We start from the raw sequence: 26,228 nt of genomic DNA, 5'->3' as shown, positions 1-26,228 counted from the left end.
GCGGCACCTTGGCTCTTCACCGCCCGCCGCTAGGCTATAGCCACGTGTGAGTGCTGGAGCGTGTGGGTGGCTTTGTCCCTCCGTTGGTGGGCAGACCTAGCCGTAGAATGCTAGATATGAAACGACAGGTTTTATTTTCTTATATTTTATTTTTATTTATTTGAGAGAGAGAGAGACAAAAATAGGCATGTAGAAAGAGAGAATGGGCATATCAGGGCCTCCTGCCACTGCAAACGAACTCCAGATGCATGCGCCCCCTTGTGCATCTGGCTTATGTGGGTCCTGGGGAGTCAACGCTGGGTCCTTTGGATTTGTAGGCAAGTGCCTTAACCGCTAAGCCATCTCTCCAGCCCGAAAGGTTTTGACACAGTTGAGAGCCAATCAACATAGAAGCATTATATTTAATTTTAAGAAGTTCTGGAAGTTTTAAGAAGTTGATACCAAAGGCACTGTTTTGTTTTTTTTTTTTTTTGTGTGTGTGTGCATGTGTAGGTAAGTGTAGGCAGGCACAGGTATGCCAGCGTGCCAGGGTCTCTTGCCATTACAAATGAACTCCCTCTGCATGCACCACATTATGCATCTGGCTTCATGTGGATGCTGGAGAATTGAACCCAGGCCAGCAGGCTGTGCAAGCAAGCATCTTTAACCACTGAGCAATCTTTGCCAGCCCATAAAGCACTGTTAAGCAAGTAATGCAGTGCCTGGGGGCTTTGTTTTCTTTATCATTGCATTCTTTTTTATATTTTATTTATGAGAGAGAGAGAATGGGCATGTCAAGGCCTCCAGCCACTGCAAACAAACTCCACTGACATGCGCCAGCCACCGTGTATGTGCATCTGGTTTAGGTGGGTTCTCAGGAATTGAACCTGGGTCCTTTGCAGGCAAGCACCTTAATTGCTAAGCCATCTCTCCAGCCCCTATCATTGCATTCTTGTTCTCCTCACCTGGCATTGTAATTTTTGGTTTACTGACTAGGCTGCTGCCTGCATTGGGCCCAGAGTCCCAGCAGAGAAGACTTCAGTAGCTGTCTATAACTGAGCACATAGCTGGCTTTTAGGAGAGCCTTAGTGGAGGTTGCTATGTGAATATAGGAAGCAGAGGGCATTTTGTCCTTCCAGGTCACTGGGAACCAATGGGACTTCATAAATGAATTATTTTCCCAAATGATCCTTGGCTGGATAATCTGGGAGATGGTCAAAAGTTTATAGGCGAATGGACATTGCAGTGGATATATTCAATGTTTAAGTATTGATACTCAGTTTAAACTTAGTTTGGTTCTGTATGTGAACAGCTGTTCCCTGGGCTGTTTTGTATGCATCGTATACATCAGAACAGTGCTGTGATCTGGGAAGTGTTCTCGCTGGGCGGTAGATTGGGCTGTTTCTCCTAAGGTGCTTAGCAGCCTCCACCAGGAAGTTTTTCAGTCTGTCTGTCTGTCTTTAATTTAAATCCTTTTCTTTCGCACTGACCTGGCAGGAGACTGTGTGTGTGTGTGTGTGTGTGTGTGTGTGTGAGTGTACCTGCTCTGTTGTTTGGTAGACAATGTTTCGGCAGTCTATTTTTATTTGAACATTTGTTTTTCTGTGGCTAATACCCTTCATTGCTAAATAAGTCATTACTTCTGACTGAGCCCAGGGTCTTCAAACCTATCATTTGCCGCCTTCTTGGTAAAACAACCCACTAGTTGGCAGGCAGGGCCAGCAGTTGGCAGAATCCTATATAAACCATGCGCCATTAAACACTGGAAGAGCTTGAAGATATTTATTATGGGCTGGAGTAGTAGTGCTACAGTGATACAGTATTTGAATAAGAAATTGTCTTGGTGGCTTTGCTAGAATTTAGGGTTTGGGGGCCCACCTCCCCCACCATTGCTTTCATTCTTTGTGATTGTATTGTCCTCTTTTAACTGTAAACACTTGGCACGCTTAAGGTCCTGTCCTTTTCATGACAAATAGGGAAAGTTGCTCACCCCTAGGGGCCACATGAAGTAGGGAGGGATTGCCAGGGGCCAGCAGCAACTCTTGTGAGGTAGTGGGATGCCAGAACTCTGCCAAGGCCACTCTAGTCCCCGCTGTGCTGTGCTGACCCTGCTTTCGATGGACAGCTGGGAGCCTGGGCTGACGTCGCCTCCCACTCCATTTCTCAGTCTAGGGGAGGAAAGGGGAAGTTAAAAAAAAAAGAGAGAGAGAGAGAGCATGTACCAGGCAGGCCTGGGCAAGTTTGCCATACATGTAATCCTAACTCACCCAACACATGGGAGGCTGAGGCTGGTGGATCACTAGTTCCAGGCCGATCTGAGCCACGTAGTGCAACCCTGTCTCAGTGAGTTGCGTTAGGAGATGAACTGTGTTACGTTGCAAGGTAAGTCCCTTCTAATGCACTTTTAGGGCTGAAAACAAATTTTTTTTTTCTAATTTTGTCTGTTCGCTGTCATTTAGTCTTCTAAAGCTTTTTATTTTATTTTTGAGAGAGAGAGAGAATGAGCATGGCATTTTGGCCACTGCGAACTCGAGACGTGTGCACTCCTTTGTGCACATGTGCAGCACCGCATGCCGATGTCGCCATGCATCTGTCTACGTGGTAGCCGGAGTCAAGCATATGCTCTCAGGCATCACGGGCAAGCGCCTTAACCGCTAAGCCATCTCTCCAGCCCTTAAGAAAGCTTTTGTATATTAGCTTTCAGTGATCTGGTCAGTATAGATTGGAATTAAAGTTGTTACTAGGAAATGAGGAAAAAAGCGAGAATTCCTTTAACTTGTAAAGCTGAGAAAAACAGTCACGTCGTCAGCTCCTTTTCCTGTGCCATGCTGCATCTGTTAAAAGCCAGGGTAGTACTTGATTCTTCAAAAGTGGAGTCTTCCAGAATTCCTCTTAGATTATTTAGGTCACATTTCAGTAAGGTAGGTTGTGTATGGTTAAGTAGCTCTCATAGAACGTGTGGTCTTTTAAAGATTTGTTTGGAATGCAGTTCTTCTTTTGTAACCTGTGAACTGCCCAAACTAGGTTTTCTGTGTTTGCAGGGCGAGCCTTGGCTCCCAGAAGACTTCCTGTGAAGCTGGGCCAGGTGGAGTGCTTTCCTCGCCTCACCTCTACCTGGGTTCTTAGAAAGTCTGGCCTCAGCTTTAGGCAGCAGACCCAGTCACGTGTTGATGTTTTGTACTCTGTGGTTTTCTGGATTTCTCCAGAGTCAGCTGTGGCTGGCTTCTAGCTGCTAATCAGCATTAGGGTGAATCAACTTTTGCCTGGCATTCCCTGCAGGTGAAGCAGTTTGCCTCCTTTGCTTTCTGTAAATGTTGAATTGAGGGGGCGATGGAGCTGAGAAGAAGGGAGCCTTGAGGGTTTTGGCACAGTGAGAAAGTAGGATTTCAGGTGGGAGGCAGATTGTTGCATGGGCACCTGGGGGGTGATCGGCTGGTGGCACGAGCCCCTGCACCCAGGAGTGCCAGCACAGGGAGCAGCGGCGCTGTGGGTTGACGTCAGTTATTTCAGTATGTCGGAAAAATTTTAAAAGTTCCTCTCCCATTGGTTTGGGTTACTTGTTAATTTGGTTGAAATTTTGAGCAGCATTAAAAGGAGGCCTAAAAGGTTATAGCATTATAAAGTTTAAGAAGCATGATTAGACAACAGTATTTCAAAGAGAAGATTCTGGTCTTAAATATTATTTGGTCTTAGTTATAACTTAGCTTTATTAGATAAGGAAGCTGAAGAAGGGGTTAAGTATTCTTCAGAAGCGCCAAGGAAGGATGGTCCTGCAAGAAAAAATATAAGTGTGCGGTACCAAGTAACTTCTTTCGTAACGAATTTTATTTTACCTGTTTCTGAAATGTAACAGAAGGATTGGTTGACCCAGAAATATTTAAGTAATCTGTTCTGAATAGTTTTTTTGCTTTTGAGACTGTCTCACGCAGCCTAGACTGGCCTTCAACTCCTGAGCCTCGTGCCTCTGCCTCCCCAGTGCTTTTCTTTCCTCAGATCTTGAACGAACAGTGGAGTTGTATGATGGCCGGGATAGTTTACTCAGTGTATCATGATGTGGCCTTTATTGTTCTGGCACAGTATGCCCAGCGATTGTAGAGACATAGCATTGAACCTCCCCTAACTGATCTATTCAGTGTAGAGTCATCTGGTTATTTGATTGTATGATTTGTTTTTAAATATCTATTATGTCAGGTAGTCAGTATAAATTAGAAGTTTGAATTGGTGCTCCATGAATTGTGTTATGGGATTTCAGTCTATAAACCTGTCTTTATGAAGAGATGTGCTTTTCTTTTTTTTTTTTTAATTTTTATTTATTTATTTGAGAGAAGGAGAGAATAGGCGCACCAGGGCCTCCAAACACATGCGCCCCCTTGTGCATTTGGCTTACGTGGGTCCTGGGGAATTGAACTGGGGTCATTTGGTTTTTCAGGCAAATGCCTTAACTTGTAAGCCATATCTCCAGCCCGAGATGTGCTTTTCTTATGCACCTGATGAGTCTGGGATGTTTGGACCTATTGTATTGAAGCATCATGGGGAATATGCTTTTGTTTTAGTATGTTGTGGCTATTTTTTTCCTTATAAACACTCCAAAATATCTGTCCACATATTTGAACTTCTTTAAAATCTCTTACCTTTAAAAAAATTTTTTTTAAATAACAGGTATCTATTTGACATTATAGCCATAAGATCTGAGACTACATAGTCCAGGTCAGCCTGGACCAGAGTGAGACCCTGCCTTCAAAAACCGAAAAAGAAAGAACTGTCTAAGCTGTATTTTCTGATGGGTCACTTGTTTCAAAGTAATTTTCCTAACCAGCATTATCTGAAAGATAGAAATTTGGAACTTGGGAGGTTTTACTGTATGCTGTATCCCCTCAGATTCTCACTCTCGGGCCTAGTTTAGGAACACTGACTCTCAGGAATGCAGCACCTGCTGTGGGTTAGGCATTGTGCTGAGTGCTTTCCACTAATTATCTCTTAAGAGTCACAACAGCTCTGCAGGACAGAAATAATACCCTCTTTGCTAAGTGAGAGTTCTGAAGCTGAGAGCGATGTGAAAGGGGAGGCAACCATGTGACAGTAAGGTCCCTCATTGCCCTTGTGCCCTGCCACCACACTGCTCAGGGGACTCGAGCAGGTCTTGTCCATTGATTTGGCATCCTTAATTTTAGGAAACTGTCTTGATGTTGCTGGTTTTTTTTTTTTTTTATTTGAGGTAGACTTGCTCTAGCCCAGGCTGTCCTGGAATTCATTATGTAGTCTCAGGCTGGCTTTGAAGTCACAGCAATCCTCCTACCTCTGCTTCCTGAGTTCTGGGATCAAAGGTGTGTACCACCACGCCTGGCCTTATTTTTCCCCCATGAGTATTTGATAGAACTTGATAATCTGTACTTAATTTTTTTTTTTTTAAGGGCTGGAGAGATGGCTTAGCAATTAAGCGCTTGCCTGTGAAGCCTAAGGACCCCAGTTCGAGGCTCGATTTTCCAGGACCCATGTTAGCCAGATGCACAAGGGGGTGCATGTGTCTGGATTTCGTTTGCAGTGGCTGGAGGCCCTGGCGCGCCCATTTCTCCAGCCCCCCACCCCCGTCTCTGCCTCTTTCTCTGTCTGTCGCTCTCAAATAAATAAATAAATAAAATCATTAATTTTTTTTTTAAATTTATAGCTCGGTGTGGTGGCGCACACCTTTACTCCTACCACCTGGAGGTAGGAGGATCGCTGTGAGTTCAAGGCTACCCTGAAATTACGTAGTGAATTCCAGGTCAGCCTGGGCCAGAGACCCTACCTTTAAAACAAAACAAAACAAAACAAAAATTTATTATTTAAGAGAGAGAGAGAAATGACATGCTATGGGCCTTCAGCCACTATAAAGGAACTCCAGACACATGTACCATTGTGTGCATCTGGCTAGTGGGCCCTGGGGAATTGAACCTGGGTCCTTTGGCTTGACAATCAATTGCCTTAACCATTAAGCCATCTCTCCAGCCCTGAGAAATCTATTGTTAATGTCACATGGTGTTTTATCATTTGTTTATGCAAGGCCAATTGTGCTAGGGAGAGAAAGCCAGGCAGGAAAATAATGGAGTTGATTCCATTCCCACACCAGCATCCACTAGGTACTTGCTCTAGAATGTGCTAGATATTGTTCAACTTGATGTTCTCTGCCTACCTTTCCCAAAATGAGCTTGTCACTGGGATGAGATCAAGTGTGCGGTATTCTTCTTTTAGTAGGTCCTCTTCAAAATGTTTCCTGTTGGGGAGGAAATGGAGCTGTTTGGGACATGATCTGCCCATAGCCACTCTACTTGAAGGATTTGCCCTGGTAATCTTGACTGGTCCTGATTTGAGTACTTGTGCACTGTAGCCCTGCATACAGGGACTGGACTGTGTAGAAACTAAACAGTGTAATTAGATGGAGCATCCCACTGCTTCTCCAGAAAGTTTTGTCTTCTCACACTGATACCAATATAGGTGTGTCCGGGTTCTTTCTGAACAGAATTCTTTTAAGCTACACCTTTTTCACTATGACACTTGACACTTTGTAACTACACCAGTAGATAAGTGCCCTGAAATGGAATTTTACTTCATATATGAATAAATGAATGGTTTAAGAACATTTCCAAATTTATGACTATGCTTTTGCTCCATAGCAGACTCAGTTGCCTCCTGTTTGGAGATCCACGTGCCCGCTTGCCTTGTTCTGATGACTAAGTGAGGATGGATGTTAAGCCAGCCATCAAGAGGCGGGTAGCAGGCCTAGGCCTCTAGCCAGAACAGATGCCAGAGTTGAAACGGGCAAAGGGAAATTGAACATTGCTCCTGCTTAAAAGAAGCTTGTATTTATTACTGCAGGGGAATTAACTGAATCTTCTTGTAAATAAAGCAAAGTTTTATAAAACTAGGAAGGTAGTAGTACTGTCTGGGTGGTTGAAAGTGAGAGGCAAAAGAAATGCCTTGTAAAAAGCTTGTGTGTTTATATTTTAATGAGTGTTTAGTTGAAAGATTGTTTTTAATATCACAAGCCATTTCATGTGCTTGCTTCCTTCACATGTTTCATCTTCATAATGTTGAAGTCAGCAGTTTTGTATATAAATTTTATATGTAAGTTATAAATCTAGGCCTGGTGATTTTTGCCATTATTTATCTATGGCCTATGGATTTTGTATGTACAGGGCCATAGCATATACTTTTTTTTTTTTAATTTTTTTGTTTTATTTATTTATTTGAGAGCGACAGACAGAGAGAGAAAGAGGCAGAGAGAGAGAGAGAATGGGCACACCAGGGCCTCCAACCACTGCAAACGAACTCCAGACGCGTGTGCCCCCTTGTGCATCTGGCTAATGCGGGTCCTGGGGAATCGAGCCTCGAACCGGGATCCTTAGGCTTCACAGGCAAGCGCTTAACCGCTAAGCCATTTCTCCAGCCCAGCATATACTTTTGTATCTAAAATGTGTCTCTTTGAAGGCCACATTGTTGTGTATACTTAGTACAGTGCAGTAAGTGCTTATCTAGAAGGAAAAAAAAAGTTACTGACTAGCTCATAAAACCTCTAAGAAATTGACTTTTTTTTTTATGTTTGTTTATTTATTTGAAAGTGACAGAGAAAGAGGCAGAGAGAATGGGCACATCAGGGCCTCCAGCCACTGCAAACAAACTCCAGACGCATGCGCCCCCTTGTGCATCTGGCTAACGTGGGTTCTGAGGAATCGAGCCTTGAAACAGGGTCCTTAGGCTTCACAGGCAAGCACTTAAATAAGCCATCTCTCAAGCCCAGAAATTGACTTTTTAAACAACTAAAAATTCTTTTATGAGAGAGAATTGACATGCCAGGGCCTCTAACCACTGCAGTGGGACCCCAGACAAGTGCACCACCTTTGTGCACTTGTGTGACCTTGTGCACCTGGTTGACATGGATTCTGGGGAGTCAAGCCTGGGTCCTTAGGCTTCTCAGGCAAGCACCCTAACCACTAAGCCATTTCTCCAGCCCAGTAATTGACATTTTTGTGTAAATGCTGATTCATTTTCATGTAACTGAAAATTTTATTGTGTTGAAAAATACTACTTTAGTGCCCTTTATTGTTACATAATCCTCTCACACACATTTCTTTATAGTCTTGTAACATGATTATATCATATTTTAGTGTCCTGGTTTCCAGTGCTTATACTTTGGTGATTTAGAATTTTCATTTGTTCCATTTCTGAGCACCAGTCAAGAATTTAAGCTCCCATTTTCTGATTGACAGTGGGGTCTCCTCCACCTTGTACTGATTATCAGTTACATTCCCTGTGTTGGGTCCCTTGTCCTAGGTCTCTGGTTTTCATCACTGTACACTGAGTTGTTGGTTTCTACATTTGTGTGTGTGGTGTGTGCATGCATGCATGTTTATATATGGGCTGTGTTTATGTATGGGTACTCACATGTGGAAGGCTCCTCACTCACTCTCCATTTTTCTGCAAGAGTCTCCCACTGAACCTAGACTAGCCAGCTAGCAAGCCCTGGGGATCCTCCTGTCTCTGCCGCCCCAACTCTGGGATTACCAGTCTGTGCCACCACAGGGGAACTGGGGACCTGAACTCAAACCTTGTGCTCGTGTGGCACTTGACCCACTGAGCCATCTCTTCAACCCTTTGGATTACTATTTTTGAGAATTCCCAGGCCTTTTTGTGGTGTTTCTTTCTTTCTTCCTTTTCTTGTTTTCCTCTTTTTTAGCACCTGTGCTTTATCTCATAACTTCTTCTCTGTTGGAAAGTGTCTTAGAGCTAGGGGTGATGGCTCATGCCTTCATTTCCAGCCCTATGGAGGCTGAGGCAGGAGAATCACTGAGATCAGGCCACCCTAAGCTAGAATGAGAGCTTGCCTCAAAAGTGTCCTGGTTTTGATTCGAGCCTGCTTTCCTCTCAGACCAGACAGGTTTAGGGACTGATTGGGGCACATGGGAACTGTTTGTCTCACTGCTGGTTAGCAGATGCTCTGTCAGCAGAGTCTGCAGGCCAGAGGGCAGGAGAACTCGGTAGAGCGTAGATGCTGCCTGCGCTCCATGAGCCTGCGGCTTCTCATGCGCAGAATCAGCTGTTGTGTTGGCCTGTGGCCTCATGAGGTTACCAGTGTCTGGCATTGGATTCTGTTCCTCAGATTGAGGGCAGTGAGTATCTAACCTGCTTGGTAGCCATGTCTAGGTGGTATTCCAGAAGTTATTGGCATGTTTCTGTTGTGATTGCCTTTGGTAAAACCTACAGTGGTGAAGGTATCTCTTCATCCTTTGAGCTTAGCACTCTGGTGACTTTGAGTTTGGAAAAGTTGGTCTCTCTGAGATGTATTCTTGTATGATATATTTGCTAATACCATCCTTTTTTTCCCTCTAGCCTTACCCTCTGTAAAACCTCTGAATCAGAGGGTCCCTTTTGGATTCATCTTTTACCTCCTTTTATTCATTCCTTTATCCTTGCGTAACAGGAGGGGGAAAATGAGGACATCAAAACAGAAAAGAAACTAGTTGGAAAGAAGAAGGGATTCACAGGAGGGAAATAGGAAGGGAGGGAGAAAAAGGAGGATTGCGGGAAGGGATAATGATCATGGTATATTGTTTATGCTTATGGGAGTTGTCAATTAAATTTTTTTTGGTTTTGTATTTTGGTTTTTCAAGGTAGGGTCTCACTCTGGTCCAGGCTGACCTGGAATTAACTGTACAGTCTCAGGGTAGCCTCAAACTCAAGGCTAGCCTCCTCCCAAGTGCTGGTATTAGAAGCATGCACCACCACACCGGGCTTTTGATAAAGGTTTCTTTTTTTTTGGTTTTTGAGGAAGGGTCTCACTCTAGCTCAGGCTGACCCATAACTCATTATGTAGTCTCAGAGTGGCCTCGAACTCACGGCGATCCACCTACTTCTGCCTCTCAAGTGCTGGGATTAAAGGCGTGTGCTAAAAGTTTCACATGCCTGTGAAGCCGAAGGACCCCAGTTCGAGGCTGTATTTCCCCAGGACCCATGTTAGCCAGGTGCACAGGGGGTCACACGCGTGTGGAGTTTGTTTGCAGTGGCTGGAAGCCCTGGCGCACCCATTTTCTCCCTCCCTCCCTCCCTCCCTCCCTCCCTCTCTCTCTGTAGCTCCCAAATAAATATAAATAAAATAAACAAAAAATGTTTTTTAAAGAGGAGGAGGAGCTCATTTGTGGGATGCTTCTCTGCTAGAATTTGCCTTGTTTTTCTCATGAAAAGACTGGGGTGTGGAGTATTAGGAAGACCACAGAGGCAGAGCAGCCTGATTTCACTTACCACTGGCCTTCGTCACCAGAGTGAGGTGCGTTTGTCAGCTTTCACTTTTGAAAAGTTAACCTGTACTCCTTGTAAGTTACTCTGCGTAGCCCCTATCTAAGGGATATGGAGTTCTGCATGAAAAAATTGATTGTTTTATTTCAGCTCATGAATTCAGATTATTTGTTTGAATTGACATGGACTCATGGGTATTCATTTTCTCTTTGGGTTATAGTCCAGTTATACTGCTATTAGCTGTCCAAATTGTGCTACCCTAGTCCTTGGGAGCTCTAAGTGGCTCCCATGCTGCTTTGACAAATGGCTACCATTCTGGGACTGAGTTTTTGTTTTGAGATAGATCTTATTTTTTCTCCCCTCAAATTTGCAAGCCCAAGCGCCTCCTCTGTATTCCCCACTAGGACTGCCTCCCTGCTTGCACACCTAGCTCTGAGCTTGGGTTTTTTTGTTCAAAGTATACAGTTCTCTCCGGATTTAATAGAATGTCTAGTTACAATAGTATCCTTAAGGTGTTTTTGTCACAGTCCTTCAGCCTTTGTTGATGCTCTGAAAGAAAATCCTTAGGAAATAAATATTTTTTAGATTTTTATTTTTATTTATTTGAGAGAGAGAATGAATGGGTGCCAGGGCCTCCAGCCACTGCAAATGAACTCCAGACATGTGCGCCACCTTGTACATCTGACTTACGTTGGTCCTGGGGAATCAAATTTGGGTCCTTTGGCTTTACAGGCAAGCACTTTAACAGTTAAGCCATCTCTCCAGCCCCAGAAAATCATGTTTAGATTTCAACTAGAGATTTTTTTTTTTTTTTTTTTTTTGAGGCAAGCCCAACAGACTGGCCTTTTTTTTTTTTTTTGTTCTCCTCCTAATGCAAGAGAGAGAGTGGAAGCAAGAGAGAGCATATGAATTGGTGCACCAGGGCCTCCAGCCACTATAATTAAACTTGAGACACATGTGCCACCTAGTGTGCATGTGTGACCTTGTGCGGTTGCATCTGCCTCCTGTGGGACCTGGGAGTTGAACATGGATGCTTAGGCTTCTCAGGCAAGCAAGTGCTTTAACCAGTAAGTCATCTCTCCAGCCCTCAGCTAGAGATTTTTGTTCAGACTTGTGTAATAACATTTCTGCTGGTTTCCAACAGTTTAATAATTTAGCTTCTGAATCACTTTTTTTATTCCTGCTTTGTTTCTGTCATAATTTGAGGATTGGCAAAATGAGCAGAGATCATAAGGCAGCAGTGTCTGGTGTGAGATCTTGTAGTCATGTGACTATCAGCAGGCAGGTTCTGGTGTTTCCCCCAGGTCCATTATAATCCCCTATATTCAGATGTATGTCTTCCTTGAGTTCTCTTGCTCTTCCATTTTCTTCTTTTGGTCTCTCTACCACCTGTACCTAAAGTAGCCCCCTCCTGCCCACCTTTCATCACCCTCCCTGGCTAAGCTTAGTTCTCTGTGGTGGCCTCCCCTCCCCCTCCACAGGGCTAAGAGCAGGTGTCCTGTCAGCCAGGCGCTCTGCTTCACCCTGGCTCTGGGAAGGGAGCAGAGCCTGGAATGGTCAGTAAGTGCACCAGCCTTTCCCTTCCCACATCCCTGGTGTCACATCCCTGACCTGGTGCTGCCTCTCGGTTGAGGTAGCTCAGAGGACAGATGTGTTTGTAATAACACCGCTGCAGCCTTAACGTGGTGGTCTTGTAAAGCTGCGGAGAAGTAGGTCACAGCCACTGCAGCAGCAGGCTGCACTGACAGCCACCCTGTGGTTGGTGCAGCTGCTGGTTCCAGTGTCTCCCAGAACCCACCCACATGTCCTCAGAGATGGGAGTCACTGGAACAACCCTTACCAAATTGCACACTCTCGCGAGGTTGCAGTGGGCACTGGACAGGAAACATGAGCTGCCCTTTGACCGAAGACTGATGCGTCCTCATAGCCTCTGCCCATTCCCCCAGGGCCCCTGCTGACCTCTTGTGATCCCTGGTGTTGCTGGTGCTGGGTTCCTTGTCTTACTTGGCCCCACTCTTTCCATGTTCTTTTTCACGGAAACACTCACCCATGTGGTCCTAAAGAGTAATTTGTGCCACCAATGAGATCCTCTGGGAAAAAGGGCAGGGTGGCATTGGAGCTAAAAGCAGAAGAGATTAGTTTTGAGAACACTATGTGCCGTGGGGACATGCAGTCGTGGTCACATCTGTGATGTCAACTAAGCAAACTAGTGAGTTGGTGCTTGTTCCTTTCCTAGAATAACAATCCTGGAAGATCCTCTCCACCTAGCAGTCAGTAAAAGATGATGGACACAGTGTGTGAGGCGGAGACACTGCTTTTTGCAGCAGCAACCACCAGAGTTGTGGCATCATCTTGATTTCATCATGGCATACTGACAGGTAACAGGACAGCAGTGATGTCTCAAAACTACAAGCCTCCTCCAAAAATGAAATACATAAAATTTATGAAGTATTGATCGACACCAGTTATGTAAAAACTGGCAGTTTCCTTCTCAGTTCCTGGCAGATAGTTTGGTGGCCAAGGGAAGGTCTTGGGGGAGCCAAGTAATGCTTGCAGGGTCATGGTTCTGTTTGAGGGTGTATCCATGTAGTGTGGGGGAGCATTGCTATCTGGGATGTGAGCAAGTAGTTACTTTACATTTGCACCCTTACCAGGCTTGTTGAAATGGGTATGATAAGTGCATCATTATTAATAAGCCTAAACTTTATTCAATAGATCATTTATTTTTCCCTTTCTTATATGTGTACTATGAGGAAACTTAGTACTACTGATAAAAATAAAAATGTATAATTAAACACACAACCTGATCAATGTCCATTGACTGTTTTGGTTTGGTTTTGTGCTGGGGATCACACCTTGGGCATGCTGGCACTCTGCCACTGAGTGGTACTTGCAGTCCCACATTTCTTCTTTATCACACTAAGTAGGTTTCAGTGATACCACTTACCCATCTGGAAAATACCTCTCCTAGTAAATTTCCTTCAGAGTTGCTCAGCTGTCCTGCTATGGTCAGTGGTGGGAAAGCTTGACCTTCCTAGGTCGATTAGGTTTTTAGAAATAGCTAAAACCATTCAGTGCTTTATCTAGCAAATCATGCGTGTAAGAAATGAATCATGTTTACATCTGGATTATGAGAGGTGTGACTATACAATACTAATTTATCCTGTGTAGCACCTAATTTAAATTAATTGAAAGATAATTTTTTCAGGAGAAAAGAAGGGCACTGACAGTGTTCTGGACAATGGTGTATATCAGTGAAATTGAGGTGACTAATTTAAAAGGTAGCATCCTAGGGATGGGGAGATGGCTCAGCAGTTGGAGGCACTTGGTTGCAAAGCCTGGTGGTCTGGGTTCAGTTCCCTAGTGCCCATGTAAAGCCAGATGCACAAAGTAGTGCATGTATCCGGAATTTGTTTTCAGGGGCAAGAGGCCCTGGTCTGCTCTTCATCCTCCCTCTTTTTTCTCTTCCTCTTTGCTCTCCCCCGCCCCCTTGGAAAAAATAAAACTAGAAAATTAAAGGTAGCACCCATGTACAGTAGAGTTTGTTGGTAGGATGTCAGTGTGATGATGTGATGCTTGACAGCTTGAAGAAAGGAATATACTGAGGAGGAGAAGGGGCCTTGCCTGCACAGAGCAGTTTTGGAGAGACCAAGCTGAGTGCAGACCTAGCAGCTTGAACCATTGGTTCTTATTTTTTTCTGAGGTAGGGTCTCACTCTAGCCCAGGCTGACCTGGAATTCACTCTGTAGTTTCAGGGTGGCCTCATGCCTCCCTAGTGCTGAGATGAAAGGTATACACCACCATGCCCAGCCTTATTTATGATCATTATATAGCCCTAGTATTCATTCATATTCTCTCTCTTTCTCTTTTTTGTTTTTTCCCCCCAGACTTTGGGTCAGAGCCTGGGTCCTGACAGCCCCTAACAAGCCAGGTTTGACCAACCATCCTCAGCGATCCAGTTAAATTAACAGGTAGATAAAAGATTTTTTTTTTTTTAAAAGGAGATTTATTCAATGTGCCCACATTAGGAAGAAAAAGAGGCCTAGGTCCACTCTCTCCAGTAGTCCAGCTTTGGGGTCCTATGAGTTCAAGTCTAGCCAGGGGTACATACAAGCTTTCTCAAGACCAGTCAGTAGGACTGGAGAAATGGCTCAGTGGTTAAAGGCATTTGCTTGCAAGGCCTGATATTCTGCGTTCAATTCTCCAGAACCCACATGAAGCCAGATGGACAAGTGGAGCGTACATCTGGAATAGCAGGCAGCCCGGGTGCTCCCATTTTGTGGTTATCTCTGTCCCTATAAATAATAAAAATATTTCTTTAAGTCCAGTCAACAAACAAAACAACAAGGACTAACTAAATACTAGAGATTCTCAATTAGAGGCAATTTTGTCCCTAGCAGACAATGAGAAGTGAGCAGGAGACATTCTTGCCACACTTAGGGGAGAGTGCTACTGGCCTCTGGTGGCTGGAGGCCAGGGATGCTGCAAGTCTTCTCATTCCCAAAGAAGGAATATTCGTTCCCCCCCTGTCAACAAGCCATGGCTAAACAACCTAGGTTTAAAATATTAAGATACATAAGTCAGGGCTGGGAGATGGCTCAGCAGTTTAGGCACTTGCCTGCAAAGCTTAACAGCCTGGGTTCGATTCCCCAGTACCCATGCAAAGCCAGGTGCACGACGTGGCATATGCATCTGGAGTTCATTTGCAGTGGCTCAAGGCCCTGGTGCACCCATTCCATCCCACCTCCCCCCACTTGCAAATAAATATATATGTATATGTCTTTTAAACAGATACATAAATCCAGTCACTGCTGTTATGCCCAGACCCCCAATCCTATTGGCCTCTGGAATAGTCCTGCCCTTCTCTGCTGGAATATAGATCAGTTGCACAAATCTGCTAAGAAAGTGTGGGTCACTTCACCAAATAAAGTTTTCTGAAGGCTGCGTATGGTGCCTCAAGTTACTTACACTTGGGTCTGGACGTGGACTGCTGGGAGCAGTGGGAAGTGGCTGCAATGCTTAGAATCTACTAAAGGTTTTGAAATTTTGGTCAGGTCTTTAATCGTGCCCTAACAGTATGACTTTTCCTTCCTCACTTATTAAAACTGTGATGTTTGTTATATTACGGAATGGGAGTTTGAAAATGAGCTCTTCGTTTCTAATGAAGTTTGTGTGTACTTCTCCATATTTAATTTATATGATAAACTGTTAGGTTGAAAGCTGACTCTAAGCTGTCAGGTTGTTCTGTTGACCTGTGGATGAAATAAAATGTGCTTGGAAAAAAAAAGTGTGGGTCAGATACTGAGGCAGTTTGGTGCTCTCCATCATTTCCTTTATGTTACTTACATAACATAGTGTTGCTTGTGTTACTTACATAACATAATGTCCCTTCCTAAATGTCTGAAAAGAAGAAAAGCAAATTTTGTGTTTCCGGGTTCTGATAATGTGAAGTGTGTGGAAGCAATAGCATAACACCTGGCATATGGCAGTCACCAAGGAAATGCTTGGGTAGTGACTATTATTTTCACAGCAGTGTCTTTGGTAGGTGTGCGTGCATGGACATCCTGTTCTACATGTTAAGAGCTCCTGTATAATATAAAGCTAGGGTGAGCATGATGTGACTGCTTTGGCTGAGAACTTACTGAAATTTCCTACATCTGCATGTTCTTACCTTTGGACATAGCAGTTTGAATCAGAATTAGGGGTTTCTTGGAGTCTGCATATTGGCCATAGGGGAAAGCTCTAACAACTTTTAACCAAAAACTGGTTGTGTGGACATCTTTCAGAGCTTAGCTAGGTTGAAATAAATTAGATTGACACTGACTGCTTATAAAACTAAGGCTACCTCAGATGTTAAGAAGTTCAGCTTAGGAATTTGAGACCAGAAGGCGGGTTTGTTTGACTGGAGGAGAAATAGTGAAAACATGGTCTTGGGCTGGAGAGATTGCTTAGTGATTAAGGCGCTTAGCCTGCAAAGCCAGAGGACCCAGGTTCAGTTCCCCAGGACCCATGTAAGTCAGATGCACAAGGAGGCGCACACATCTGGAGTTCATTTGCAGCAACTGGAGGCCATGGCACACCCATTCTCTCCCTCTATCTACCTCTTTCTCTCTCTCTCATAATTAAAAAAAAATTAAAAACAAAACCAGAAAAAAAACATGGTCTGCAATGGTGAAAGTTAGGTTGTAGGAAATACTTAATTGCTTCCTATTTTGATTTTTGTTGGATATTAAGGCAACATTAGTTTTCCATGTCTGATTCTTTTACATAGAAGGCACATAGAAATTGTGAATGTTTTACTTTTTAAATTGGAATCTTAACAGCGATATTCAGGGACTTGCTTGCATGACTTAACATCGTAGTAACAGAGTAGGAATGAAAGATACTTTGTTTTATGAGAGACAGACTTGTATTGGTAGACCAGGCTGGCCTTGAACTACTGAGTCTTCTGTTTCCGCCCCGAGTGCTACACTGCAGGGTGTGCTACTGTGCTGGCCCTGAGCTTCTGGGGGAGTCTCCTGCCTCTTCCTCCCATCCCACCATAGGCATTTTGGAGTCCAGCTTTTACCTGTTTGCATCTGATTCTTCCACAGTTCAATAAATTAGCCACTTGCTCTTCTGTTCGGTTTGGGTGTTGTGTGAGGATATTATGAAATGCTGTACTTGAGTAAACTGTTGCCCTTGAAGCAGTTAAGTTACAAATACTTGAAAACCCTAAGAGTGGTAGCAAGAGGAATTTTCTGAATAAAATGTGTTAGTCCCACCGAGTGTGGTGGCACATGCTTTTAATCCCAGCATTTGGGAGGCTGAGGTAGGATTGCTGTGAGTTTGGGGCCACCCTGAGACTCCATAGTGAATTCCAGGTCAGCTTGGGCTAGAGTGAGACCTTGCCTCAAAAAAACAACAAAAAATTTGTTAGTCCCTTTGGGTTATCTGTATAGTTTAAATGGGGAATTAAAACTAATTCCAGGTATAGGAAGAAACACCTCATCTACTTGGGTGTAGATGAGAAGAGATCCATGTGTTGTAAATTAAAGACAAAGAAATCCTTGTTTGTGGTGGGCTATGTCCCTTTTTATGAGGTCTCTTCATCAGGAATGGTCTAAAACTATAGAAAAAAATTATAATAGAGATTGTGGAATCTTTATTTAGGGACAGGGTCTTAGCCCAGGCTGGCCTCAAACTTACTTTGTAGCTGAGGATGACCTTTGAACTTCTTATCTTCCTGCCTTCACTTCCCAAGTGCTTGGATTTGAGGCACTACCACACCCAGTTCATGCAGTGCGTGTTAGACAAGGACTCTACTAATTGAGCTACATCCCAAGACCCTTTATATATATATATTCTGAATGTTTTATCTGGGGGGGGGGAGAAAGAAAATGGATAGGCCATGTCCTCCTACAAACAAACAAACTCCAGATGCATATGCCACTTAGTGAATCTGGCTTTACATAGGTACTGGGGAATTGAACCCAGGCAGTCAGGCTTTGCAAATGAGTAACCTCTTGAGTCACCTCTCCAGCCCCCTGTAATTTTTTGCCATTCTTTTTTGTTGTCCAGGCTGGCCTCAAGCTCACGGTGGTTCTTCTCCAACTAACCAAGTGCACCAGACTTGAGATTATAGAATTCTTTGTAATCGTGTCCTGAAAAGTATTTTCATCAAAAACTTGCAGTTTTCTGTTACTCATTTGTAAGAGAAAATTGTTGCCATTTCACTGTATGACCACTAGAGGGAGGGAGCACATTTATTTTGTTTTATGGTAAAAGGACAGCATGTGGCCTAAAAGTATTTCCATTGAACCACTTAACATATCATGCAAGTATATTTCAAAGGAAGACATTTAAATAAATCCTTACACTTTTTTAATGAGAGAGAGAGAGAGAATTGGCTCACCAGGGCCTTCAGCCACTGCAGTCAAATTCCAGACGTGTGCGCCCCCTTGTGTGCATGTGCAACCTTGTGCATTTCTGTCTTCATTGTGTGGCTTAAGTAGGACCTGGAGAGTTGAACATGGGTCCTTAGGCTTCGATGGCAAGTGCCTTAACAACTAAGCTATCTCTCCAGCCCTCTTTACACGTTTGTAAAAAGCCTGTCATCCATAATCTCGTGTACTTGTGGGATTTGTAATGAAAAAAATGGAACCTACGAAGGAAGGTGAGTCTATATAACTGTCAACATTGTTGCAGCTTGTGGGATCTGAACACACTTCTCAGTCTACAGCCATGTGTCTTGTTTCTCTAAGCCACGTGCTTCTGAAATATGGAAGCCTTGGAGGAAGTCCATCTATGTTTTCTTCCTTTTTTCCCTTTTTCCTCTCCATTGCTCCCTCCTTCCTTTTCTCTAACATTTTTAAGGATAGCCTCACTATGTAGCACTGGCTAGCCATGAACTTGCCGTGTAGTGCAGGCTGGCCGGCCTCTGGAATGAGCATGTTGAGTGCGGGAATTGCAACCACGCGCACCACATCCTGCCCACCCCACTTCCTTTGTGTAGATCGTTAGAGGCTGCGCAGTGGCATTTGCCGGGAGTCCCAACACTGCTGAGCTGAGAGGATCACTTGACCCAGACCCAGCCTGTCCCAGGAAGAAGAAAAAAGTAACAATAAAATGTATGCAAAAGGAAGAAGAAACTACTTTTGTCTCAGTACTCAGCCATTTACTTGGATGTTGCTCTGTAGGGAAAAGTTGTTGCTTTGCTGTGAAAATCATTTTTCTTTGAAATTCCTAGGGATGATTGAGAAATAGGGGCTGTGATTTTACTGTTGATGGAACAAACTGAAAGTGTAACCACACAGATGGGAGGCTGAAACCAAGAGCCCAGGTCTCAGTCTTGGGGGCCAGCGCCGGGGAAGCTAGAGGGTGTGGCGGTGGTGACCTAGCTGCTCAGAAAGTGTCCCCTCCTCTGTGGGTCCAGAGGGCGTGCGCCTTTGCAGCCAGGACGTTCTGTGAGTTACCATCAAAACATACCACAAGATAGGTAGGAAAGCAAACGGCTGGCCTTGTTGTGAAAGAAGCCTTTGAGGTGAACATTGCCCGAAAAGAGTTCATCCCCACTGCCCTCCCGACCTCCCCATTCATCCTTTGTTGGCTGCTCCCCCTGCTGCTTGTCAGCTGCCTTCCCTTTGCCCCTGGCTTGTTTCTTTTTCTGGGTCTTGGCTTGGCAAAATGAACAAAAGTGCTAAATGAGAACCTGGACAGTCTCGTTGGGCACCTTGGCTGGCTAAGAGAAGGACTTCTGGCTGATGGCCTGACCTCAGCTTCTTCAGTTAAAATGGAGAAAGGAAAGATTTTTCTCTTTCATCCCCTCTCCTTTTTTCCATGTCCTGCTTTCTCATCATTTCCACATTTTATTTCCTCACTTGTTGGACACTTCATGTTCAGCCACTTCTCCTTCATCCCGCTGTCTGTCTGTCTTTTCTCCCCCGCCTCTCATTTCTCCTTCCAGGTTTTGCCCACTGGTGGTGCCTTGGTATGGCATGCCATCGCTACTCTTTGATGTCGTGGGGGAAGGGTCTATATCTTGACACGGGGCATGGATTTATGTCATAAAAGCTCACATTTCTCTTCAAAGAATGTGCTGTGTAGTTACTTAAATTGCATATGAGTATGGATGTGTCCTTACATCTGGTAGCTGGGCAGCAGCATGGGAGATGAGTGGAATGCCATTTTCCTTTTTCTTACATGAATCTTGGTGGTTGTATTAAGTATTACTATCCTTCGGAAATTTTGTCTTTTTGAAGTTTCGAGATAAAAGAAAAGGTTCAGTGATGCAGAGGTCATTAAATGTGTACGGACCTTGTATACTGCTGATGGGTTAGACACTTCAGGGAGTAAGTCCTGTTGTCTTCAGCCTTTCAGGAAGTTAAGCTCCTCTGTGTCTCCTTGCTGTCACGCTTTTCTCTGCCCTAGAGCAGTGCTTGCCAGTAAACATTTAATGTGAGCTAAGGCAGAATTTCAAATTTCCTATAAGTAATATTGAAAAAGTAGAAAAAAACAAAGTCAATCATACTGTCTTACTTAACTCCTTATGTAAAATATCATTTCAACATGTAACATACACATAAATTATGAATTTTTCACTTTTTTCATACTCAGTTTATTGCAGTTGGTACTACCTGCTTGCGAATGTTCAGTAGGCACCTGACTAATAGCTATTTTTAATAAGCAGCAGCCTTAGAAGATGGCTTTAATGAAATATTTCAAGTTAAAAATTAAATGTACTTTGTGGGTTCAGGGTATTTCAGGATTTTAGAAAAAAATCAGCTGAGGTTACTTGGCTCACTGAGAGCTGCCAAAGAAATGTTACATTGTCAACATATAAACTCTTGAAGTCTAATTTTGTGATTTAGAATGCTGAGCAAGTTATCTCCCAGATGTGTGAAAAATACTGGGTCATGTCAATATGATGAAGTAAAAATATTAGTTGGACTGTACAAACCTGGATAAATTGGGAAATTTACTGGTACCCCAAAAATATGTAAATCATTTCCCTTATGTGTTTATGTAATATTTTTTTCTCCATATGCATAGCTGTTTTTATTTTTTAAAATGAGGATGTGTGATTGGTGTTAGGAATCATTAACTCAATCCCTGTGCTGTGATGGAAGCTGCTGAGACTGTCATGTGATTGGGCAGGACTTGGTACCTATCAGTGTAAACACATGGCACAGCCTGTCCCATGGCCCTGCTTATCTCCTTTGGAGAGAGGGGTTGAGGCAGTTTGAGCAAATCTCATTGGTAAAGTTGTGTATGCATTGCTTTTTTTTTTTTTTTTTTAAGACCCATTTCCTTTCAGTTTTAACCATATCCCTGTGTCTGCAAACAGCAGTTTGTCAGCAGAACAGCTTTCTGTTTTGATGCTGCCTTCCTTGCTATAAAAGGCCATGTTCTAGAAGCTTCTTCAGCTTTAAGATGTTTTACTTAGAAGATGATAGTGAAGATGAGGAGAAGGTTCGGGAAACCTCATTAGATAAAACTCAAGGTGTTTACCATGGCAAGGTTCCTTCTGGTCTCCTGGTGAGTTCCATCATCCATGTTCCTGTTTCTTTGCTGGCACCCTCAATTTGGGGGGTAGTGAAATGGGGCATCCCCAAATGGTTAATGCCTTTTGTTTGGAAAATGAAACATGACAAATTTTACTTTGAAATGTTAATACTGGGCAGAAATCCTGGGCTACCTGCTTCCCTTTAATGCTTCAAGCATACTGTCTTTACACCTTGCACTTTTTGTTTTTATTTAATCACTGTCTGCCTAGAAAAACACTTAAATTGTTTTAAATTAGGACCTTTCTTATAACTAGGCTTCAAAATAAATAGTAGGGTTCTTAACTTTTTGCATCTCAAAGTAGTAGTTGAGGAATAAACTTTTATGGTTTTTCTCATTGTCAGATCTTTTGAAAACTACATTGTGTTCTGTCTGGAACTAGTATTTTAACTACAAGTATGTTAGAGAAGTGACTGCAAACAAAATCTGCAATTTGAAATTTGTGGGGAAAATACATGATTTTTTATTTTTTATTTTTATTATTTGAGATAGAGGCAGAGAGAGAGAATGGGCACACCAGGGCCTTCAGCTGCTGCAAATGAACTCCAGACACACATGTCCCTTGTGCATCTGGCTTACGTGGGTTCTAGGAAATCGAACCTGGGTCTTTTGGCTTTGCAGGCAAGAGCCTTAACCACTAAGCAATCTCTTCAACCCCTGTGTGATTTTTAAAATTTAATTTTCTCTTTTGCTATAAGACACAAATGTGTCTTACACATTTTGAGTTCCAGAAGTTTTTGGGAAGCAGTCATATGACATAGGGATAGGGACAGTATAATCTAACTCTACCTATAGATATCTGTCCTATAAATTAATATAAACACATTTATTTAGTGTAGGGGGTTTGATTCAAGGTCTTGGTATATAATAGCTCAGGCTGGCCTGAAGCCCATTATATAGCCTAGGTTGGCCCTGAACTCAATCCTCCTACCTCAGCACTCCCAAGTGTTGGAGTTACAGGAATGTGCTACCAAGTCTGGCTTAAGTGCTTATTTTATTTTTTTAATTATTTATTTATTTGAGAGTGACAGAGACAGAGAATATGGGCGCTCCAGGGCCTCAAGCCATTGCAAACGAACTCCAGATGCTTGCACCACCTTGTACATCTGGCTTACATGGGTGGGTCCTGGGGAATTGAGCCTCGAACTGGAGTCCCTAGGCTTCACAGGCAAGCGTGCTTAACCGCTAAGCCATCTTTCCAGCCCTTAAATGCTTATTTTAAGAGGTTAGCTGGGTGTAGTGGCACACGCCTTTGATCTCAGCACTAGGAGGCAGAGGTAGGAGAATCACTGAGTTCAAGGCCACCCTGAAACTACATAATGAATTCCAGGTCAGCCTGAGCTAGAGTGAGACCCTACCTCGAAAAACAAACCAAAAAAAAAGGTAGAGGCCACGTGTGTGTGTGTGTGTGTGTGTGTGTGTGTGTGTGTGTGTATTCATATATACCATGAAGTTCCAAACTAATATACTGATGTTATTGCCTCTTCCCATTCATTTTACCTCTTGCCTAAAGAAAATTAAGGATGAATAGTTTTATGAAAACAAGCGTAAAGTCAACAAAACAAAAACAGACTTATTGCTGTGTGTGGTGGCGCATGCCTTTAATCCAAGCACTTGGGAGGCAGAGGTAGGAGGATCGCCACCCTGAGATTACATAGTGAATTCCAGGTCAGTGTGGGCTAGAGCAAGACCCTACCTCGAAAAACAAAACAAAAGGACTTATTTATAAAATCTGATTCAAGTTCTGGTTGTTAACTTTAAAGCTATAAAATGTTTTATTGTCACCTTTAGAAATGTGACCATGTTCTGTGTGCTTTCTGCTTCTGGATCTGTGGTTACAGGTATACTGATTCACACTTTGCAAATGCTGGTGGGAAAACCTTATTTGAACATGAATGGAGGGAAGCGATTTGCTTTTGACATCTCCATTTTAACATAGACTATGTATGTTTATGGGTTTGTGCACATATGTTTGTTAGAAGATAAAGTAGTGAGCATCTGTGATGGCTCTTTTTCTGAATTGAGAGAGAGTGAGTGTGCGGGTACTCCTCCAGCCATAGGTGCCACTCTGTGCATCGCTGGCTTGGCTGGGTACTGGGGAATTGGGCCCTGGCTAGCAGGCTTGCAAATAAACTTTTAACTGCTGAGCCATCCCCCCAGCCCAACAGATCCGATTCTTTATTTAAAAAAAAAATGTTTTTAAGTTCACTTAATAAGTTGTACCAACACCTACCAAGTGTACATTATTGGCAAGTTCTTAGACTTCTTACTGCTGGTGTTTTCCAAAGGGAAGTCATGGGGTATTTGCTTAGATTGCATGTTGTTCGGTTTCCTAACAGTTCCCTTTTATGTCATTGATGTTTCATAAGTCATTTACACACCCCAAGGGAAACATGAATATCTGAATGCCTAGTAGTTGAGATACCAAACTTGATATCTGCTTAATAAGCTGTAATGATTATCTAGAAGTTTGACTTTGTTACATGGGTGTGTCCAGTAAAGAATCTTGGCTTCCAGGGTTCAGGCCTTCAGTAACCTGAACTCTTTGCAAGTCACATTTTGGTGTTTTGAAGGACTCTTTACTCATGGTTTCTGGTGTTTGAAATGTGTATGTATATATAAGTATATGAGCATACATATAATATATATGTATATATATTCTCATAATTTTTAAGACCATGAGACAAGTCCTGTGTTTTGTTAGACATTGGAAATGTTAAAAATAATTTTATTTTTTTGGTTTATTTATTTTTTTTTTTTTGAGTAGGGTCTCACTCTGGCCCAGGCTGACCTGGGATTCGCTCTGTAGTCTCAGGGTGGTCTTGAACTCACAGGGATCCTCCTAGCTCTGCCTCCCAGGTGCTGGGATTAAAGGCATGAGCCACCATGCCCAGCCTGAAAAATAATTTCTGTATTTTTTTAAACAAGTAGATTTTCTTTTCTTCTTTTGTTTATTCTTTTTAAAATATTTATTTGAGAGAGGGAAAGAGAGAAAGAGAGAGAATGGGTGCACCAGGGCTTCTAGTCACTACATACAAACTCCAAATGCATGTGCCACCTTGTGCATCTGGCTTACATGGGTACTGGGGAATTGAACCAAGGTCTTTCGGCTTTGCAGGGAAGCCCCTTAACTGCTAAGTCATCTCTCTAGCCCTTTTTGTTTATTTTTGAGGTAAGGTTCACACTAGCCGCAGGCTGACTTGGCACTCACTCTGTAATCAGTCCCTCACTGACCTCAAACTCGCAGTGATCCTCCCACCTCTGCCTCCCAAGTGCTGGGATTAAAGGTGTGCACCACCACTCTGAACCTTTAAACAAGTAACTTTTTTAGTTTGGTAAATTAGAGGCTAGTTTATGTTCAAATAATCTGAAGTTCCCCACTTTAAATTGCCTCAATTACCGTGTGTGTGTGTGTGTGTGTGTGTGTGTGTGTGTGTGTGTGTGTTTTGGGGGTGTTGTAAGGGGTAGAGCAGGAATTCTTAGCCAAATTCATAGCCTAAGAAATCTTCCAGCCTTAAAAACCTCTGTGTGGTTCACAGCCATAAGGACTTGTAGAGACCAGTTATTCTTACTGCAGGCAACCTGATCACAGGCTACCAGACATGTTTTTGGACAGAAGGGAAACCTGACTTTGGGTCTTTACATACTCACTAGTTTAGGGGACTCCATGGAGCCCCAGGGTGAGCAATCCTCAGTCCTTGTTTGTTAGCTGTTTGTTCATTAAAGGACCTGACCTGACCCACTGATGGAACTCCAAGAGGCTCCACAAGATTTCCTACGAGAAGCAGTGGTAGGATGCTGGTGCATGCATTGCCTGAGGCAGAGCTTTAAGTTCTCAATTCTGAATCCACAGTTTCCCAAGTGGAATAACAAAGCCCTAGCTTTAGTTACTACTCTACTCCATAGTCCCTGCCAGAATCCTAGGACAGTACTAGGTGAATGAGTCTGAAATTAATCACATTTCTTCAGTCTGACATGGTCATTGTTCATAAAATAATATTTAGGTAGGATTTTATTTTATTTTTTTTCACAGAAGTGGTGTTATTAAACTAAACTATGCCATCATTAACCATAGAATTGAACTAACCAGGGAGGAAGGGTCAAAGGCAAGAATTCCTTCCTCTTTTCTTGACTACCAACCTTTTCAAAGTAACATTTTTAGGAGTTAGAATTTTCAAAGTCATCTTTTAGCTCCCACTTTCCCTAGCAACACCCCTGACAACCTCAAAGGGTTTGGCTTTCCTCCTCCCATTTCCTTTATGTTTTAGGAGTGCTAGCTGTTTGTTGCACCAGAGCTCCATGCATCTGAAAGAAGGTTCTAGAACACATACCTAGGTGTGCTTTGGTAGGTCTGGCCAAGTGGCAGTGAGGACAGGAAACTTGAAAGCCTGGAAGAGCAATACCGGGGCTGGGGCAGCCTAAGGGTGGGGTGTAGCTACTCAGGCAGTTTGGAACCAGAGCAGGCTTTCATAAGATCTGTTGTCTAGCATGTTTGCCTGTTTTAATCCTGGTCTTACAGATGAGCTCACAAATTTTAGGGAGCCTAGCTTTGGAAATGTGGCTATGAATATATTCAGAGTATTGGGAAATTATTACTTTTATTTTTATAACCCATATGTTTTCAGTAAGGAAAGACAGAGATGGCTTACAATTAAAATGGAAGAACATAAATTCTTCCACCGGACTCCACAGTGCATGGCTAAACCTATTAATTTGAAGGAAACAAAATTCAGCAGATAATTATTTTGCCATGTCTTAGCCTGATAGATGCTTAGAAATAATTTTCATTTGTGCTTAATAAATAATATCTCTGAGTTATTTTCTGGCCTGAGTTTATGAATAATAGAGCTGGAGAAACTTCCAGCAAGTGATGAGAATATAAGCCCCACTCCTAGTTTGCCTCTTAGGTTCCGTGGTCCTGACTGCATCTTCAGTTTGCT

General features: G+C 43.1%; 1 protein-coding gene across 3 annotated transcripts in view; it reads left to right on the top strand.

Annotated features, from left to right (window-relative positions):
- Window positions 1-26,228, top strand: part of Lpin2 (lipin 2) — a 94,501-nt gene that overhangs the window by 1,326 nt on the left and 66,947 nt on the right. The window contains exons 1-2 of one of the 3 annotated variants that reach the window (XM_045142796.1): window positions 12,482-12,623; window positions 14,133-14,216. The exons of 1 other annotated variant lie outside the window; for it this stretch is intronic. The gene's annotated coding sequence lies outside the window, so the exon portion shown is untranslated. Of the gene's footprint in view, window positions 1-12,481; window positions 12,624-14,132; window positions 14,217-26,228 lie in introns of those variants that run through there. One more of the 3 variants, XM_045142795.1, reaches the window with a different exon arrangement.

This window comes from Jaculus jaculus, chromosome 2, assembly GCF_020740685.1.
Source record: "Jaculus jaculus isolate mJacJac1 chromosome 2, mJacJac1.mat.Y.cur, whole genome shotgun sequence".
Classification (NCBI taxonomy): domain Eukaryota; kingdom Metazoa; phylum Chordata; class Mammalia; order Rodentia; family Dipodidae; genus Jaculus; species Jaculus jaculus.
This window is presented reverse-complemented; position numbering and strand designations above follow the sequence as displayed.